The following is a 19,164-nucleotide window of genomic DNA, read 5'->3' on the forward strand; positions in this document are numbered from 1 at the left end:
TCCAGGGCTGGGTCTCCTCAGACTAAACAACTAATAGGGAGGGAGCACAGACCCTGAGACAATCAGATTACAGTTTTACTGAGCATACCCTGCCCGCCAGAGCAAGACCCAGTTTTTCCCACTGCTAGTCCCTCCCATCACGAAGCTTACACAAGCCTGTTAGCCTAATCCTCTGGAGGTCAGACAAAAGAAGTAAGAACTATAATCGTGCAGTTCGCCAGAACAAAAACCATATCACAGAGGGTTAATAAAAATGAAAAGGCAGAGGGTTATGTCCCAGATGAAGAGACAAGATAAAACCCCAGAAAAACAACTAAATGAAGTAGAGATAGGCAACCTTCCAGAAAAAGAATTCAGAATAATGATGGTGAAGATGATCCAGGCTCTCAGAACGGGGAAGATGCAAGAAATGTTTACCAAAGACCTAGAGGAACTAAAAAACAAACAAACAGAGATGAACAATATACTAGAAGGAATCAATAGCAGAATAACTGAGGCAGCAGAACAGATAAGTGACCTGGAAGACAGAAGGATGGAAATCACTGCTGCAAAATAGAATATAGAAAAAAGAAGGGAAAAAAACTGAAGACAGTCTAGCAGTCCTCTGGGACCACATAAAACGTACCAACATTCACACTGTAAGAGTCCTAGAAATAGAAGAGAGAGAGATAGGACCTGATAAAATATTTGTGAAAACGTCCCTAACATAGGAAAGGAAATAGTCAACCAAGTCCAGGAGGCACAGAGAGTCCTAGGCAGGATAAACCCAAAGAGAAACACACCGAGACACATAATAATCAAACTGACAAAAGTTAAAGACAGATAAAATATTAAAAGCAACAAGGGAAAAATGACAACATACAAGGGAAGTCCCATAAGGTTATAAGCTGATTTCTTGAAAGAAATTCTACAAGACAGAAGGAAATGGCATGATATATTTAAAGTGATGAAAGGGAAGAACCTACAACCAAGAATACTCTACCTGTCAAGATTCTTGTTCAGATTTGATGGAGAAATCAAAAGCTTTCCAGACAAGCAAAAGTTAAGAAAATTCAGCACCACTGAACCAGCTTTACAACAAATGCTAAAGGGACTTCTGTAGACAGGAAACACAAGAGAAGGAAAAGACCTACAAAAAATAAACAGGACAATTAAGAAAATGGTAATAAGATCATCCATATATATAATTACCTTAATGTAAATGGAATAAATGTACCAACCAAAAGACATAGACAGGTGGGGTGGATGAAAACATGTGCATGTATGCAGTTTCAGTTATCACATCACTCTACTTAACTCCCTAAACTGTATGTAATTATTTTATATTGTTAGGTTAATCATGCTTCCATTATGGCTTCCAGTTGTAATTATCTTTCATTTTTTGTCTGGCTATTGATTGTGAAAACTGATAAACATCTTTTACTATTGTGATTATGTAACTATTATTCATCTTAATACCACTGTATCATGATTGGTCAACAGAAAGTAGGAGAATTCTATATCACTAAAACTACCATTTAATAGAAAAAGCTGTAATTATTTTTTAAAATCCAGATGCACATTAGAATTATCTTGTAATTAAAAAAAAATACAAATGCCCAGGTATTGTTTCTTCCCCCCCAAAGCGCTAGATGTGATTCTACTGAGCAGCCACGTTTAAAAACAACTAGACTATATGATCTTTTACTTTTATCTCATTTGTTTCACTTTTTCTATTTCAGTGCTCCCATATAATTTAGTTTGTTTTCCAACTTCTCCATCTCTTGTTGTTCTTTCTCAAGGTTTTACCAAGTATAGTATAAAAGCTCTTTTGTATATATATAAAATATTATGTACATTATGTAATATATATAATATACATATTTTAGAAAACTTATGAATTTTTGCCTGGCTAAAAAGTTTATGACTTTTGGTCCCAGCTGTTTGAATAAGGATGAATAGAATGCTAGATTTCTAATTTATATTCACTCAAAGGTTGGATAGTTCCATTTATTCTGGTGTCTAGTACTACTGTTAAAAAGTCTAAAAAGCTTACTATCTTAGTGATTTAAAATTTTTTTTTGAATGAGGCTTGAAACTTCTAATTCAATTCTGAGAATATAAAGAAATACTATGTTGTATCAAATATCCAGGAAATTAACATATGATACAGTATTATTAACTAAAGTACAGATTTTGTTTAAATTTCACAAAATTTTATGCTAATGTTCATTATTTGTTTTCATTCCTTACTCAAGATTCCATATTGTATTTAGTTGCATTGAGCAGCTTCAGTTGCATGCAACAGATTCTCTTTTCATTTTTATTCTGTTACACATATTTTCTAATGTTCCTTGTTATGGCTTCTTAGATACACTCATCCTTTAAAAGTGGACATTTATTTTCCAAACACATAGAGTTATCATAGTATCTTTGATATTAATTACTCATTTTGCTATTAATTTCTCATTTAAATGCTTTCTTCTCTGCAATCAACTGTGTTTTTTCAGTCTTTTAACTTCATTGAGGCTTTCAATGGCTAAGTCAAAGATGTCTCTTGGTAAATGTTACATTACAGTTGAAAATATGTGGGTTATTTTCAAATATCTTTTGATATAGATTTCTAACATAATTCTGCAGTGGTAAGAGAACAGACTATATGATTTCAATACTTTTAGACCATTAAATTTTTGCACCTTGTCTTATGTCCCTGAATATGTTCCAGTGTCTCCTGGTTTATAGTCTATGGGAACTTGAATAGAATTGGTATCCGCTGTTGTGTGAAAATTGTATAAACCTTACTTATGTCGACTTGGTTCATAGTATTTCTCAGGTCTGCTATGTCCTTCTCTTTTCTGTCAGCTCATTCTGTTAGTTTTTGAGAGTTTGATACTGAAGCTCCAACTAAAAATTTTAATTATCTATTTAAAAGAATAATTATAACATATAGTGGAACTATGTCTAACTTTGGAAGATTCTTAAAGAGATGGGAATACCTTACCACTTTACCTGCCTCCTGAGAAATCTTCATGCAGGTCAAGAAGCAACAGTTAGAACTGGACATGGAACAAGAGACCAGTTCCAAATCGGAAAAGGAGTACTTCAAGGCTGTATATTGTTACCCTGCTTATTTAACTTATATGCAGAGTACATCATGTGAAATGCCAGGCTGGATGAAGCGCAAGCTGGAATCAAGACTGCTGGGAAAAATATCAATAACCTCAGATATGCAGATGACACCACCCTTATGGCAGAAAGCAAAGAAGAACTAAAGAGCCTCTTGATGAAAGTGAAAGAGGAGAGTGAAAAAAGCTGGCTTAAAACTCAACATTCAAAAAACTGAAATCATGGCATCCGGTCCCATCACTTCATGGGAAACAGATGGGGAAACAATGGAAACAGTGACAGACTTTACTTTTTTGGGCTCCAAAATCACTCAGATAGTGACTGTAGCCATGAAATTAAAAGATGCTTGCTCCTTGGGAGAAAAGCTATGACCAACCTAGACAGCATATTAAAAAGCAGAGACATTACTTTGCCAACAAAGGTCCATCTAGTCCAAACTATGGTTTTTCCAGTAGTCATGTATGGATGTGAGAGTTGGACTATAAAGAAAGCTGAGCACTGAAGAACTGATGCTTTTGAACTGTGGTGTTGGAGAAGACTCTTTTTTTTTTTTTTCTGGAGAAGACTCTTGAGAGTCCCTTGGACAGCAAGGAGATCCAACCAGTCCATGCTCAAGGAATTCAGTCCTGAATATTCATTGGAATGACTGATGCTGAAGCTGAAACTCCAATGCTTTGGCCACCCGATGCGAAGAACTAACTCATTGGAAAAGACCCTGATGCTGGGAAAGATTGAAGGCAGGAGGAGGAGGGGATGACAGAGGGTGAGATGGTTGGATGGCATCACCGACTCAATGGACATGAGCTTGAGCAAGCTCCAGGAGTTGGTGAAGGACAGGGAAGCCTGGCGTGCTGCAGTTCATGGGGTCACAGAGAGTTGGACATGACTGAGCAACTGAACTGAACTGATATGTAACTTTGTTCTTTTTCCAAGTCTCCTGTAGATGTGTCATACTTTCATAGTTTAAACACTGAAAAACAAAAACCAGAAAATAGAGCACCAAGTACTTTGCACATAAAAGGGTTAAAAAATGTTGAGTGGAAGCAGTTGAGTACTTTTTAAAAGTACAAACTCATTCATTCATTCAAAAACATCTGTTAAACATTTGCTGGACACTAAGTTTTCCGATTTAAAACAAGGGTAAAACAAAAATCCTTATTCTTAATGAACTTACATTCAAGTGAGAAACTGTATCATCATAACAGCAAAAATTAGAAATAAATTCAAAGTTCATCAATAGAGAATGGGTCACAGTGAAAAATACTGTGCAGCCTTTAAAACGAATGAGACAGCAATTTATAAACTAAGAAGGAAGGATTGTCAAACATTTGTAAGTTGAAAAAAATCAAAGTGTAAGACAATGTATAAAGTGAAAAAATATATTTTTACTTTATGTGCAGTATGTAGTTTCCATTTGTAGAAAAATATATTTTATATATATATATATATATTCAGGAATTTCAGCAAAGATACGGGTCACCTGTGGAGAAGGAACTAAGTGAATGCAGTTTAAATGTGGGAGGAAGACTTACTTTTCACCAGACCAGGTAGGTCTTTTGTAGAAAGGGAAAACCCATGCCTGAAAGATTATGTGTGTATGTGCCAGGGTCAGGGGACTGCTTTGGCATAGGATGGCCTATTATCTCAAACTGATCCAAATTTTACCGTACCATCTTTCCTGTGAAATCCTTACGCTTAGTAAAGGAATTACATTACAGAAATTTCTAGTAATTATTTATAGATTTGTATACTAAGCTATAGGGAAGAAAGATCCTTTCAAAAGTCTCCTAGTAGTACCTCAAGAGGTTATGTATAATGGAAAAGCGCAAAATACTTCAAGATTAGTAATGGTAAAGTTAGCAACTGAAAAATAATGACCCAAATAAGAAAAAAAAGCCTTATGAATGAGTGTTTTGTTCTTGGTAGCACTCTTCTTCTCTTTACCGCAGAAAAGTCCACTTAGTTGTTTTAGTCTGCCATCTTAGTTCTGGGGAAGCTTGTGGTCTGGTTTTCTCATCATATTCTAGGGTACAATATTTACATTCTGCTAAGTTTTGGGCAGTGTGTGATTTAACTAGCTGGGTAAAGTTGGCATGGTTTTATTATGTAACACTGTTTAATTCTCTATAGTGCTTTGCTGATAAGATTATTAAAGACTGATAACTGGTTAAAAGAATAGTGAAGCAAAAATACTGTAACTACAGATTGGCAAGGAATAAGACAGGGAATGTTTAAACTGCTATTAATGTGTTCTTAGTCATTCACACTTGTAGAAACTAGCTTGAGATGAGAAATGAAATGTTCTTTTTAATGTGTAATAGAAACATTACCCATAGAAACATGTAATATACATACATTTAATTAATTCAGTCAGAAAATATTTATTGATATTGTGTGCCAAATACTCTTCTAGACACTGAGGATACTGCAAGGAGCAAAATACGGTCTTCCCTTCTAGAGTTTACTATAAATAGAATTCATAACATTGACAGTGGGTTTAAATTAACTTAGGCTTTTAATTAAATAGTTCCTCAAAAGACATGGGTTCACAATCCAGAGGTTTTTAGAATGAGATAAATTATCAAAATTTAAAAATTATATATTATTGACTAGGAAAAGTGTACTTTCAGAGTGGATTGTGTTTTTTTATTTTAGTAAATATTTTAAAGGTGATATCTGGAGACACATCTGTCAAGATCATCTCAGTAAGTCTCTTGTCTTCACTCCAACAAAGAATGGGGCATGATGAGTGAGACATCACCATGTACAAAATACTGGGTATTGTTTTAGAAAGGGAGGCAGGCATATGGCTGGAAGCAAACAGGGATGTGTTACATGCACCATAGACAAATTTAAACTCTTGCCTGATTTAGGGAAAATAGAAGACTTTAACATATTCATATGGGTATCACTTAACTTCTTGACCGAATTGATCATAAGAAAATCATAAGAAATTATAAGAAAATAATGGCAGAAGTTTGTGTTGGTCAACCAAACTGAAAACTCTGGCGATCAAATCACAGACTTGTTATCAGTCCATCTCAGATACATACGGAGGAATCATCACCAAGCATGGTTTGTCCATCTAGTTGGACTTCCCTTATTCTCCCACTTATATTTGTTTCAGCCTCTTTCTATCACCAAAAATTTCATTTCTGATAAGGCACTAAGGATTTTAGCTTATTCTTGAATCTCAACAATGTAACCTTTTAAGTGGCTGGAAGTTCTTCCTAAAAAGATTTTCTGAAAAGGAGCTCTAGTGTTGAATTTTATTCTTGCATTTAACATACAAGTCATAATTGCAAAGGATTCTGAATTATGTTAAAGTCAAACTTAAGTTGAGCTGCTTCCCTGATAGCTCAGTTGGTAAAGAATTCCCCTGCAATGCAGGAGACCCTGGTTAGATTCCTGGGTTGGGAAGATCCATTGGAGAAGGGGTAAGCTACCCACTCCAGTATTCTTGGGCTTCCTTGTGGCTCAGCTGGTAAAGAATCCGCCTGCAATGCGGGAGACCTGGGTTCAATCCCTGGGTTGGGAAGATCCCCTGGAGAAGGGAAAGGCTACCCACTCCAATATTCTGGCCTGGAGAATTCCATGGACTGTAAAGTCCATGGCGTTGCAAAGAGTCAGACACGACTGAGTGACTTTCACTTCAAAATATATCTGAAATCAGGAGTCTGAAGTCATATAAATGACAAGGGAAAGCAGTTTGAGAAATATATGACTTAGGGAATTGTAAGCTGTTTCTAATTTGTCTTGTATGCTGTTTACATCTAACAAATGTCAGCTTAGTTATATACGTCTTTGTATTGGTTCTCTATCAAGAACAACAGAAAAGGTCACATTACCAGAGACCTTGCTGAAATAATAAAGGACTTGCTAAGACTTTTAAATATCCCATATTCTACTGTTATTTTTCTTCTGTGTTGGGGAAGTTGACTCTGTAACAGCACATTAAGCAATGTAGAAGCCACTCAGAGGAAATTTTTAAAAGGAAATCTGGGAAATTTTATTACCTTCCTGGAGCTAATGAACCCATAGAAAACACCAATGTAACATCAAACTTAGTGTTTTAAGCAAAAGTTTAAGAAGTAAAGAGATGAGATGAAAATATATTACTAAAAATACTTAATTTATGGACTATCAACATCATCATAAAAACATAATTGCTCACCAGCTTTGTCCCAGAACTATACTTCATGAATTGTTAGGCCTTCTATTGGATCTATTAGAGATGAAATGTTTTGTACAAATTTCACCAAGAGACTCATCATCTCAAAATTATTAAGCTCAGAAAATGCGTTAATATTTATCTAAGCAATGAGGTCAATCCAACCCTCCAAATATTTTAATAGATAAAAAGCTAACCCCTTACATGGTGAATGGGAAATGAGTATTAAGCATGGCACACAATAAATAAGCAACAAAATACAGCAGAATAAATAGGACTTTACTCCCCAAACTGAAATGTGCCTAAGACTTAATCATACAGAGTTTTCTGCACCTTCAGATTTCACACCAACACCTCAAATCCAGAAATCATTGTTTTAAAGTGGCTTTTTTTCACTCTGCCAGTTGAGTAAAACACACAAACTACCAATTGTTTCTATTTCATGTTACTTTTCTCATTTCACACTCTAGTAAGAATTTGAATATCATTGGAAGCCAAATAGGAGAGGTTTATCTTACCCTTCTTGTAAAAACGCCCCAAGAAAGTCTGGTTGCAATGTCTGCGGTTCCATGAGTTCTTTTAAGATGAGGACTGGGATTGTGCTTCATACTGGTCTTTATATTCCCCCACAGTGCCAAACAGTGGAGGTGAATATACAGTGGAGGTGATGAATAGATTCACGGGATTAGATCCGGTGAACAGAGTCCCTGAAGAATGATGGACAGAGGTTTGTAATATTGTATAGGAGGCAGCTAACAAAAGTCCATGGGGTTGCAAAGAGTCGTACACGACTTGGCAACTGAACAGCAGTGGTAGACATCTAACAGTCTTACTGAACTGAAGTGAAAAATTTGGAACACTATAGTCTCAGTAAACATCCACTTGGAAAAACAAGAATTACAGTAGATTTAAAGACAAATGAGGATATTTTACATGAAGAGTCAGAATGAGTTGATTCAAGTTAAAGACTACAGAAAGAAACCTATGGTATTTGTCTATGAGAAGTTTATATGGGTAGCCACATAAAAATCAATATGAAAGCATAGATGTATAAAGAAATACTAACTAGTTGAAAGTTATGCAAAATTATACATTTAAAATAGCCAAGCCAAACTAGAATATACCATAATATGCTAATCAAAGTGTATTGCTACAAGAATGCTTAGTAATTAAATAAATATTAAAGGAATACAAATTCAGAATGAATGTTACGTGACTACAGTCAATATTAAATCTTGACTTACCTCCATAATTTAGAAGTCATGAAAAGATAGTAGAAGTCATCAGACCTGGCACGCAAGTCAGATGTAACTAGGATGGAAACACAGAAACAAATGTTTCCAGTTCTGGATAACCTGACTTGAAGACATAGGTTCACTGAATCTGGATTAATCAAATGGTTCAAAGATTTAGGTAAAAGGGTCTAAAAGATTCTAGTATATTCAGAAGACATATTACTGAGTTTTTAAAAGGCTATTTTGGAAGCATAGATTAATACTTTAGGTTTCTTTACATATCATTAAAGTAGAATATATTAGAAATTCAAATGTAGAGTAATATGATATTTCTGTCTCATGATGGGCATGTAATTACTAGGTAGACCAATCAAGATACTTTGACTTCCTAAATAGGAATCCTATAAAGCAAGGTCTAACTCCTAGAAAACCAGAATATTACTTTCAATTAATTAAAAAATTTTTTTTGCTTGGTCACTTTTTAAACTTCTGGGTACAATTTAAGCAGTACTGAATCTCTATTTGATTTTTTTTGGCTAACACTTTTCTTCAGAAGCAAACCCAATTTAGGGTGAAAGGAGAAAATGTTTTCGACCTCTTAGACAGCTTAATTTCCTCTTAACTGTTTTTCTCCATCAAAAACAAGTATTTAAATAAGGAATCTCAATTATCTAAACTTATTTTTGACCATCTTCTGGAATTTCTTGTTGTATCTCTTTTGAAATGCCACAGTTGCTCTCTTGGAAAACTTGTCTTCCTGGTTTTCAAATTTCTGTTTATTATTACAATTCTTCAGCCAGAATGCCAGGCCTTCCTTTGTGCTGTACTGTTTCTTGAAATTGGAGACCAGCACATTTCCCACAATTTAATTACATGCTTTTCCATTTGAGAAATTAAAGTTATGTCAATTTTATAGTTTTAACTGACTGAATTGTTTGGACTTTAAGTTCTCAATTTCATTCCTTCAGTGTAACAGAGGGAAAGATTTTGTTTAGTGAATAGAAGCACAGGGAAGGTTCAAGAATAGTAACACATTTTAGTTATTGACTTTCATAACTGATATGAGTGTAGGAATTTTCCTAAAGGAAGAAGCTTGAGATATGACACTCTAAGAAAAAAAAAGGTTTTAGTTCCATTTTGGCAATGTTTATTTAAGACTATATACCCAAATAATTTTTTTTACATAAATGGAGGTGTTTATGTACTTCTTTCTAAAAGAAACGGATATATTGTCTTTTAATAAAGATCTTTAGTTAGCTTGTTTACCTGTATCAGCTTTGAATGGGTAACTGACACTGCCTCTCCAGCCAGACTTTTACATAGAATTCCAGTTCTGTATATTCAGTGACTTTTAATCAAAGAAATTCCAAAAGAATGCCTGGATATCATTTTAAATTCAATATTACAAAAATGGGACTCAACATCTTTCTTTCTCAAATTAGTTTCTCTTAACTCTCTTCTTTCAGTGATACTATCATTGTCTTTCAGGATAGAAAATGTTATTTCTGACACCCACTTTTATTCAACTCATTATGATGTTGTACAATTTTTTTCTTTTGAAATATCTTAAATTTATTCTCTTATCTCCATTTTCATTGTCACTATTCTGTTCAGGTTTTCTTCACTCCTAGATCACCACAGTAGTCACATGCCCAGTTTTGTTGCCAACAGACTTTCTTAGAATCCTTCTGTACACAGTATAGCTGCATTTAATTGCCAAAAATTCCATTATTTTGTTTTTATTATTTTGATTTCAAGAGGCCATAATATCTCCCTATTCCTTGCTCTATCAAGACTAAAGTCCCCTAATTTGCCTAATATCTAGGCAAAGGCCCAACGACTTAGTTCTAACCTAGTTATCTAAATTCATGTGACCTTTGCCTCGGGTCTTAAGGCAAAGGTCCCAAGTTACTTTTGGGGGAATACTGCATTCTGTTTTGGCTTAGGATCTTACCCACAAACCAGAAAAGTCCAGTAGTTGACAACTCAAAGCATCTTAATTTACAAGCGTACAGGCCACAAATTACAAAATGAAGACATTTTTTTACTGAGTCAGCAGAGACATCTGTCTAATGCCCCTGCAGTTCCCTAAAGTTACTTACAGTTTTGAACTGAGGAGATTATCCCATGTGGCGTTTATTGCCTTTCACTAGAACGAGCTGTTGTCTGGCACTTTGCTCTGTACGGTCAGGGTCTGTTTTCTGCCTCTGGTCCCAGTCCTTTCTCCACATGGTCTAGGTACACAAGATACGATTTTTTTTTTTTTTTTGGATGGGGGCAGTGGTGATGTCAAAATAAGTGCCTAGAAAACAGGTCATAAAGCACATCAGTATAGAGGGGAAACTGCTTCACCATGGGAATAATTATTTAATTGCTGGTTGAATTCCTGACTTCTGGCTAAATATGTCTGGCAAATATGCCAACCTCCCTCAAAGCCAAATCAAACCAAACAGCAACATTAGACTTTTCAAAAAATGTAATTTATATATAGGTTCCGGAAATCAGACAAAAATGTCCTATAGATTTTATATAAAAGCTCTAAGGGTACATAAAAATAAATCCTTATCACATTATAAATAAAACTTAAATGTCCTAGCAGAAAACAAAAGTTCCATATTTGATCCACAATTTTTTCTTTTCTTTCTGAAAGCTTTTTTCAAGTGACTTGGATAGTCTTTTATAAAATTGTCCATGAAAGTTTATAAGAAAACCCATTGCAGTCAATAAGGTAGCTCTAGTAAGCAGAGGGATTCAGAAGCAGACCATTAATTCTAGTCACTTTAAGGCATTGTAGCAGATGTTCAGTACAGTTATTTTTGTGATTATAGTAATGATGGCTCTTGGAAATTTTTTTTCTGAAAAGTATTTTTTAATGTAAGGACTGTTCATTCTACTTGCATCTCCCATCTTCCCAGTGTGTGCATGTGTGCTTAGCTGCTCAGGTTTGTGTCCTACTCTTTTAAGGCCCCATGGACTGTAGCCCTCCAGGCTCCTCTCTCCGTGGGATTTCCCAGGCAAGAATACTGGAGTGGGTTGCCATTTCCTTCTCCAGGGGGTCTTCCTGACCTGGGATCGAACTTGCGTCTCATGCATTACAGGAGGATTCTTCACGGCTGAGCCACTGGGAGAGCCTCATCTCCTCAGTGAAGTGAAAGCTGCTCAGTCATGTCTGACTCTGCAACACCATGACTAGTCCATGGAATTCTCCAGGTAAGAATACGGGAGTGGGTAGCTGTTCCCTTCTCCAGGGGATCTTCCCAACCCAGGGATGGAACCCAGGTCTCCTGCATTGCAGGTGGATTCTTTACCAGCTGAGCCACCAGGGAAGTCCATTTCCTCAGAGAGGCAACAAATAAAAGCCAATAGGATATAGCTAAATTATACTTTCTTGGAAAGTTTTAGATGATCAGTTAGATCACTAATAGCCTCAAAATTTCATAGGCTTTCCAACTATTCATTCCCCTATGCACAGGTTTCTGGCTTTGATTAAAATTTTAAAAAGAAATTTCTGCAAGGTAGTTAATTAAGGCTTGAATGTTAATAGGCAGCATAGAACAGAGGTGCTCTGATAAGTGAAACAATTAAAGACGGAGAACTTCTAAATTACCAGGTAAGAGCCTGGGCATTTTCATATTTATGTAGCTGGTATTCAGCCTTTCCGGAACATATTAATTTGTCTCCAAATTACTACTGATTTTCAGCAATCAATTACCACTTATCAAGCATCTTGCAGAGTATATAATGAAAAATAAAATAGATGGACCTTCCCATGATCAGATTTCATTAGAATCACTTCTTAGGCATTTTAACTGGGTTAAGATGTTACCTGGGAGAGGTGTCAAATAAACTAATCTGTGTTAATGTGTTAAAAAAAAAAAAAAGCCTCTGCCCATAAAGAAGGATGTATTAATTGTTCTAGGGCAGGTATAGGAGCACAAAAGAGAGAAACAATATTTCTAGATGAGGAGGAAAAGTGAACTGGGAAAATTTCATGCAGGGGCTAGATAGCCTAAAAATATTTAGATAGCTAAAGATGAGAGAAAGCACATCCTAAGAGTAAATAATTTGAGCTAATAAGGGTGGATGAAAATTAGAGGTTTGGAAAAGGAGTAATGTGTTTACTTGGCTTAACAACAGTACTACAGTATTAATTCATAATCATTTCTGTAGTGGTAAGGTCAATCTCAACTGGGCAAAAAGTATCCCTGATAGTAGGCTTTTGGCCATGCAACCCCTTCCTCTCAAGATTTCTCACTTGATTTGCTGAGTTAAAGGCCTACACTGCCCAAAGTCTAACTTAAGCCTAGGCTTCCTTCTACTATTTCTTACAACTCATGTTTTATTTTCCTTCAGATCATCACACTTTGATTTTTCAAAGGACTGTGGACAATCTGAATATACTCTCATTTTCTTCAATTAGAAATTAAGGCACATTATACAGAGGAAGGAAAACAATCTCAAACATGTACACTTATTTCCCTACCATCTCCTCAAGACCAATCTGTTTTAAACCTGTAACTACTCTTCCTTACCTGATCATGACTTTCTTCATGTTTTCTGCACCAAGTCTCCAGTTCTTTCATTTCACTGAGTTAATCCTATCTATTTTTCAATAGATAGGAGCTTATTTTCCACCTACTCTAAGAAGTATTCTCCATTGTCTAGTTCCACATTATTTTTGAGATTCTACTGCACTTCAGGTCCATAAGACAGACTTTACACTCCACTCTTCTCTAATTGTTTCTTGTAAGTCAGTACAATATTATCAGCTAGGCTAAAGGTTCTTTGCTGACAGTGACCATCTTTTTTAGACTATTGTGAAGTACTGGGCATAGAATAGGTCTTTAATAATAAAAGATCATCTCACTTGAAAAATGTAAACAGAAAACTTTTAAGGCATTTTAAGAATTATTTTAATAAGCTTTTTGATGAGATGAAATTATATTAACTCTCATGTATAGACCTCAAATTATCACCATGACAGATTTTTACACTATTCAAAAACAGATTTGCATATGAATAAAACTGTCCTGCTCTACTTTGGTAAGGTATATAACATACATAAATATGTTATGTACATAACCATGATCAAAACCAGTCACCATTCTTGGGATTTCCCTGGTGGTCCAGTGCTTTTGACTCCGTGCTTCCACTGCAGGCGGCACGGGTTTGAGCCATGGGTTCCCTGATTGGGGAAATAAGATCCTTCACGCCACACAGCCCAGAACAAAACAAAACACCAGTAGCCATTGTTGATAATCCAGTCCCTTCTGATACAACTTCTGGCAATAGGAGAGATTTACAAGTATTCATACTTGGTTGTGGCCTTGCTTGCAGCCAATAGATTATAATTGAAAGGTTTGAAATTTGAATCCTTTAGACTGTACACCTTTCAAGTGTGTTGTCAAATTACGAATACAACATAATTTTGTTCAGTTTGAAATAAAGTGAAATTTTGCTTAAAGGAAACTGGAATTCTTCTAATTGAATCCACCTGAATTTGTCTCTTGCACTCTACTTCAAGAAAAAAGAAGTCAACTTTAAGAAAAATTATAATCAAACACCCTTTGGATTTTATGGCTTAAAACATGTTAAATACTACTCTTGAAACTTCTATACCTATTATAATATTTTATATGACTTGATCCTTACATAAAATTTAATATTCAGCATACTGTTTAAGACAAGAAAATATACTGAAATTTTTATTACTGCTTTACAAAATATTCAAACAAGGTTTAAGGTCATTGTAAACTCCAGTTGACTAAATATCCAGTACTTCATATTGTCCCATTAATTCAATTAAATGCTTTATCTGATAAACATTAAATTTTTTTCTTAGTTTTCAAAAATGAGTGCGTGCCTCTCCTCCAAGTTTCCATGGAGATGTTTTTCTTTCTGTTGGCTATGTTTCCTATAGTCAAGGTTACAATCTGACAAAAGGGTGGGAAAAAAAATCTAAAATTTTTTCTAGAATGGAAAAGGTAAATATATAATATCCAAAATTCTAAGGTGATAACTGAGGTTTCCACCTAAGTCTGCAAGATTATGTAACTTTTTCTTTAATGAGTAACATGTCAGTGTACAGATTTATAAAATAAATACATTGTAGACTGACTCTGTCCTAGGATTATAAAGATTTAGGACAAGACAGACCTTTTGCTTACAACTTACACAATTTACACTGAGACTTGAAAAGAGTAATTTACTTAAGGTCACACAGCTTTAAGCCAAGCCAATTTTTAAGTATTTGAATATGACCACATTTAACTTCTCTAGGATAGGAACAGTTTAAGATTCTATTTACATTGTCATTCCCCTGGCAAAATAACCAAGTGGTACTAAACACTTCTTTAGGACAATATTCCCAAATACGAACTTTATTATACTAAATTATAACTTTTTGTTCTGCTTCATTTCATGATCTTCTAAACTAGTGGGAAAACGTATGTTTCTCCTACATGCTTAACTGTCATCTAAACCAAATTCATTTTGATGAGACTGAAGAGACTAGTACCAGAGGCAAATGTCTCTGAACAAAATAACTTGTTGAATGAATAAACAGCTGTACATACATTACTGAATGAGATTCAAGTGATGGAAGTTTCATTGTTTGAGACTTTAAAAACGAGGACAAAATCAGAGAAAATAACTTACAGATTCTCATGTCTAGAATCATCAAATTAATCTAATGGACATTTTCACCTCTAATTTATTTCTTGATTTTCTACATTATTTTTAATTCTTGCAGGAATCCTAACCCTGAATTATTTCTTTTTGTTCTTTTCCTTAGGAGCCAGTAACAGAACCAAACACATAGTCTAAAAAGATTTAATCTAGAAAAATTTTGTTTCTAGAAGTTTCACATTTTCAACTATGAGAAATTAAATACAAAACTACTGGATATTAAAAGTAAACATTTTGAAAACAGAGGATGTAAAGTTGTAAGACTGTTGATAACAGAATTCTAAAAATTCTGACTTGCCACAATGTTAAATAAATCAGATTGATTCATTCAGTATTAATTTAAATGTTTATGGGAAATCTACTCCATGTCAGGTATGTTTTCAGTTCAATTTTAAAGTTCTTACATGCATAAGGAAATTGTTACTTGAAATACATCAGATATCACAAATCATAAAATTACACATTTCTACACATGAACAAATGAAAACTACAAAAATTTAAATAGCAGTTTCATATAAAAAGGTTATCATACTAAGACAGAAAATGAAACAAGATGAAAAGTAAACTTTGCCAAAATACAGAATTTCCATACAATTTTAGATCTCTCTGTGGCAAGTAACTATGCAGTCCTAGATTGAAGAAAAGGTTATAGGCTGATTTCATCATTCCCATGCTTCCTTTCGCAGGTCTCTGGATAAATTCCATTGAACAATTATCTATTTAAAGGTAACTAACTGTTGACATGTGTTGTATTTAGAATCTTGATTTCAAAATCCTAAACTAATGCAACAGTATCTTAGGCTTTTTCCTTATTTAAAAAAGAGGGTATTACTGGCAGTGAGCAATTAATTTTAGAAAACATCTTAAAAATAAAAACAATCTCAGAGTGGAGATCTATCAGGAATATTATCAATGAACAGGTTTGTTAATTATAAAACACCCAAATATTTGGTAGGCCATGCCTGGTTTGGAAGGCATTTTAACTATGAAGAGCAAGAGAGACCATCATGTGAAATCAATCTGAGAGCAAGCAGAGTATTGTAAGGCTAGAACTTCATTAATTTGGGAATATATTTGGGTCCTCCAAATCAAAGTAGAGTCCAGAAGTCAGATGATTTCCCACTTCAGGGTCAAGCAGCTGAATGCCATGAAGTTAGGCAGGCAGCATTTAGAGGCTGGGTACTGTGTGTTCAGGAAGCTGGTTAAAGTTAAAAAGTCTGGGAGATCAGCAAGAAAAGAACGCAAAGACAGTGCTAGGAAAAAAGGTCACACCCTATGACCTCAGTGGCAAAGATGAAAGTGAAAACTATTTCTTGATGAGGTAGAAACAGTCATAAATAGTTGTTCTGGCTGAATTCTTAGTTCAGTTCAATCGCTCAGTAGTGTCCGACTCTTTGCAATCCCATGAAGCACAGCACGCTAGGCCTCCCTGTCCATCACCAACTCCGGGAGTTTACTCAAACTCACGCCCATCGAGTCAGTGATGCCATCCAGCCATCTCATCCTCTGTCGTCCCCTTCTCCTGCCCCCAACCACTCCCAGCATCAGGGTCTTTTCCAATGGCTCAACTCTTCGCATGAGGTGGCCAAAGTATTGGTTTCAACTTCAGCATTAGTCCTTCCAATGAACACCCAGGACTGATCTCCTTTAGGATGGACTGGTTGGATCTCCTTGCAGTCCAGGGGACTCTCAAGAATCTTCTCCAACACCACAGTTCAAAAGCATCAATTTTTTGGAGCTCAGCTTTCTTCACAGTCCAACTTTCACATCCATACACGACCACTGGAAAAACCATAGCCTTGACCAGATGGACCTTTGTTGGCAAAGTAATGTCTCTGCTTTTTAATATGCTATCTAGGTTGGTCATCACTTTCCTTCCAAGGAGTAAGCGTCTTTTTAATTTCATGGCTATAGTCACCATCTGCAGTGATTTTGGAGCCCCCAAAAATAAAGTCTGACACTGTTTCCACTGTCTCCCCATCTATTTCCCATGAAGTGATGGGACCAGATGCCATGATCTTAGTTTTCTGAATATTAAGCTTGAGGCCAACTTTTTCACTCTCCTCTTTCACTTTCATCAAGAGGCTTTTTAGTTCCTCTTCACTCTCTGCCATAACGGTGGTGTCATCTGCGTATCTGAGGTTACTGATATTTCTCCCGGCAATCTTGATTCCAGCTTGTGCTTCTTCCAGCCCCAGCGTTTCTCATGATGTACTCTGCATATAAGTTAAATAAGCAGGGTGACAATATACAGCCTTGACGTACTCCTTTTCCTATTTGGAACCAGTCTGTTGTTCCATGTCCAGTTCTAACGCTTCCTGACCTGCATATAGGTTTCTCAAGAGGCAGGTCAGGTGGTCCGGTATTCCCATCTCTTTCAGAATTTTCCAGTTTATTGTGATCCACACACTCGAAGGCTTTGGCGTAGTCAATAAAGCAGAAATAGATGTTTTTTCTGGAAGATACAAGCTAATATAACTTCATTGGTCTAAGCAAGGCTGGTTTGGATTTGGCTGTCTTAAGCAATGGAGTGTAGGGTCAGTCAGGAGATTGATAAAGTGGGGAAAATAGCCATCAAATAATTTTAATACTTTTAAAATGACTTAATATTTTATAAAACCCCAAATCTCGAGATGGAAACAGAGCTAACTGGAATTCCTGACCTCCATAATGCTTTCTTGTAACATTTCAGGAAGAACATCTTGGAAGCCACTTCAATCTACCACACACAGTTTTCCTAAGACTTACATCAGATACACTGTCAAAATTTGTCTGTTACCTAGAAGATAAAACATGCTCTGTGAAATTCTTTATGCATTAACTAATGCATCATCTCAGTTAAGAGATAAAGAGCCTTCACAGACTTACTTTATGTATAAAATATAAAACTTGCTATTAGCTGGGAAGAACTATTTCATGTTTCTCATTTCTCTTTCCCTGTGATCCTTCAATGAAACTGTGATACTGGTGATCTGGAAATAGATTTGATCTAATTCATTTTAGCAGAATTCTACTGAAAGGATCTAACTTCTGGCTATCTAACAAGCCAGTTGTTTTGAGTAGTCATCCTAATACTGGTATCAATGCATTCAACAATAATGCAGGGAATTAACATGATATTGAGTGCTGTATGAGATTATGGGCTCACCAAATGGGTTAAGATACAGTCTGGGCTTAAGCCTATTAGGCTTACAGGATAATCATAAAGAAATAAGGAAAACAATCATAATATGATGTAACATAAGCAATAACGAAACGACTATAGGGATGACAACAGAAAAGGGAGTTGTTAACTTTGTCTGTATGTGAAGAGGCTGGGAGGAGGTTGCCCTTCTGAGACAATGCCCAAGAACATTTCTGAAGGCTCAATGAGCACCTGCTATACCGCCTAGAATTGCTCTGTAGGACAGAATGAAGTTAATGATGATTAAGCCGGCCAGAAGCCCTTTAAATTGACATGAAATACAAAGAAAATGGTATGTTTCACAGCTTAGGGTAATCTGCAAAATAAGTTTACAATGTAAATGTATAATTTGTCTGCAGCCTTCTAGTTACAAAAGCTCTATTTTCTCTTAGATTTTGATTAGCTTCTAAAGAGACACGTGAAGTGAGATAGCAATGCTGTTTGATGCTAGGATGCCTTAAAAGAAGTACAACCAAGTATGACCTATTGATTTGTAGACTTACTCTGGACAGTTAGGTGGGGCAGTTTTCTCAGGGGCAGACACTGCTACTAAGAGCTGACACACATACACACCCAAGTCCAGTGTTACCAAAACACCATTCTCAGAGCATGTCTCCTTGCAGTGTGATAGCACCATCATGGAGTACTTCAGGAGTTAATTTGTGCTTAGTATAGTATCTGCACATACATACAAATCTACCTTAACATTCTTTGGAAAGTGTAACTATCCTTTTGAGCATTTTAGGGCTTAATTTCAACTTTGTCTCCTCTGTCTCGTGTTA

General features: G+C 35.6%; 1 long non-coding RNA gene across 2 annotated transcripts in view; it reads right to left on the reverse strand.

Moving 5' to 3' along the window:
* The window catches only part of LOC122447634, a 50,779-nt gene that overhangs the window by 20,581 nt on the left and 11,034 nt on the right, over window positions 1-19,164 (reverse strand). Inside the window, exons 2-5 of one of the 2 annotated variants that reach the window (XR_006271316.1) lie at window positions 10,614-10,813; window positions 8,521-8,587; window positions 7,795-7,983; window positions 3,941-5,915 (exon numbers count right to left, since the gene is read on the reverse strand). This is a non-coding gene — a long non-coding RNA (uncharacterized LOC122447634). Of the gene's footprint in view, window positions 1-3,940; window positions 5,916-7,794; window positions 7,984-8,520; window positions 8,588-10,613; window positions 10,814-19,164 lie in introns of those variants that run through there. The other variant, XR_006271315.1, reaches the window with a different exon arrangement.

This window comes from Cervus canadensis, chromosome 9 (assembly GCF_019320065.1).
Source record: "Cervus canadensis isolate Bull #8, Minnesota chromosome 9, ASM1932006v1, whole genome shotgun sequence".
Classification (NCBI taxonomy): Eukaryota; Metazoa; Chordata; class Mammalia; order Artiodactyla; family Cervidae; genus Cervus; species Cervus canadensis.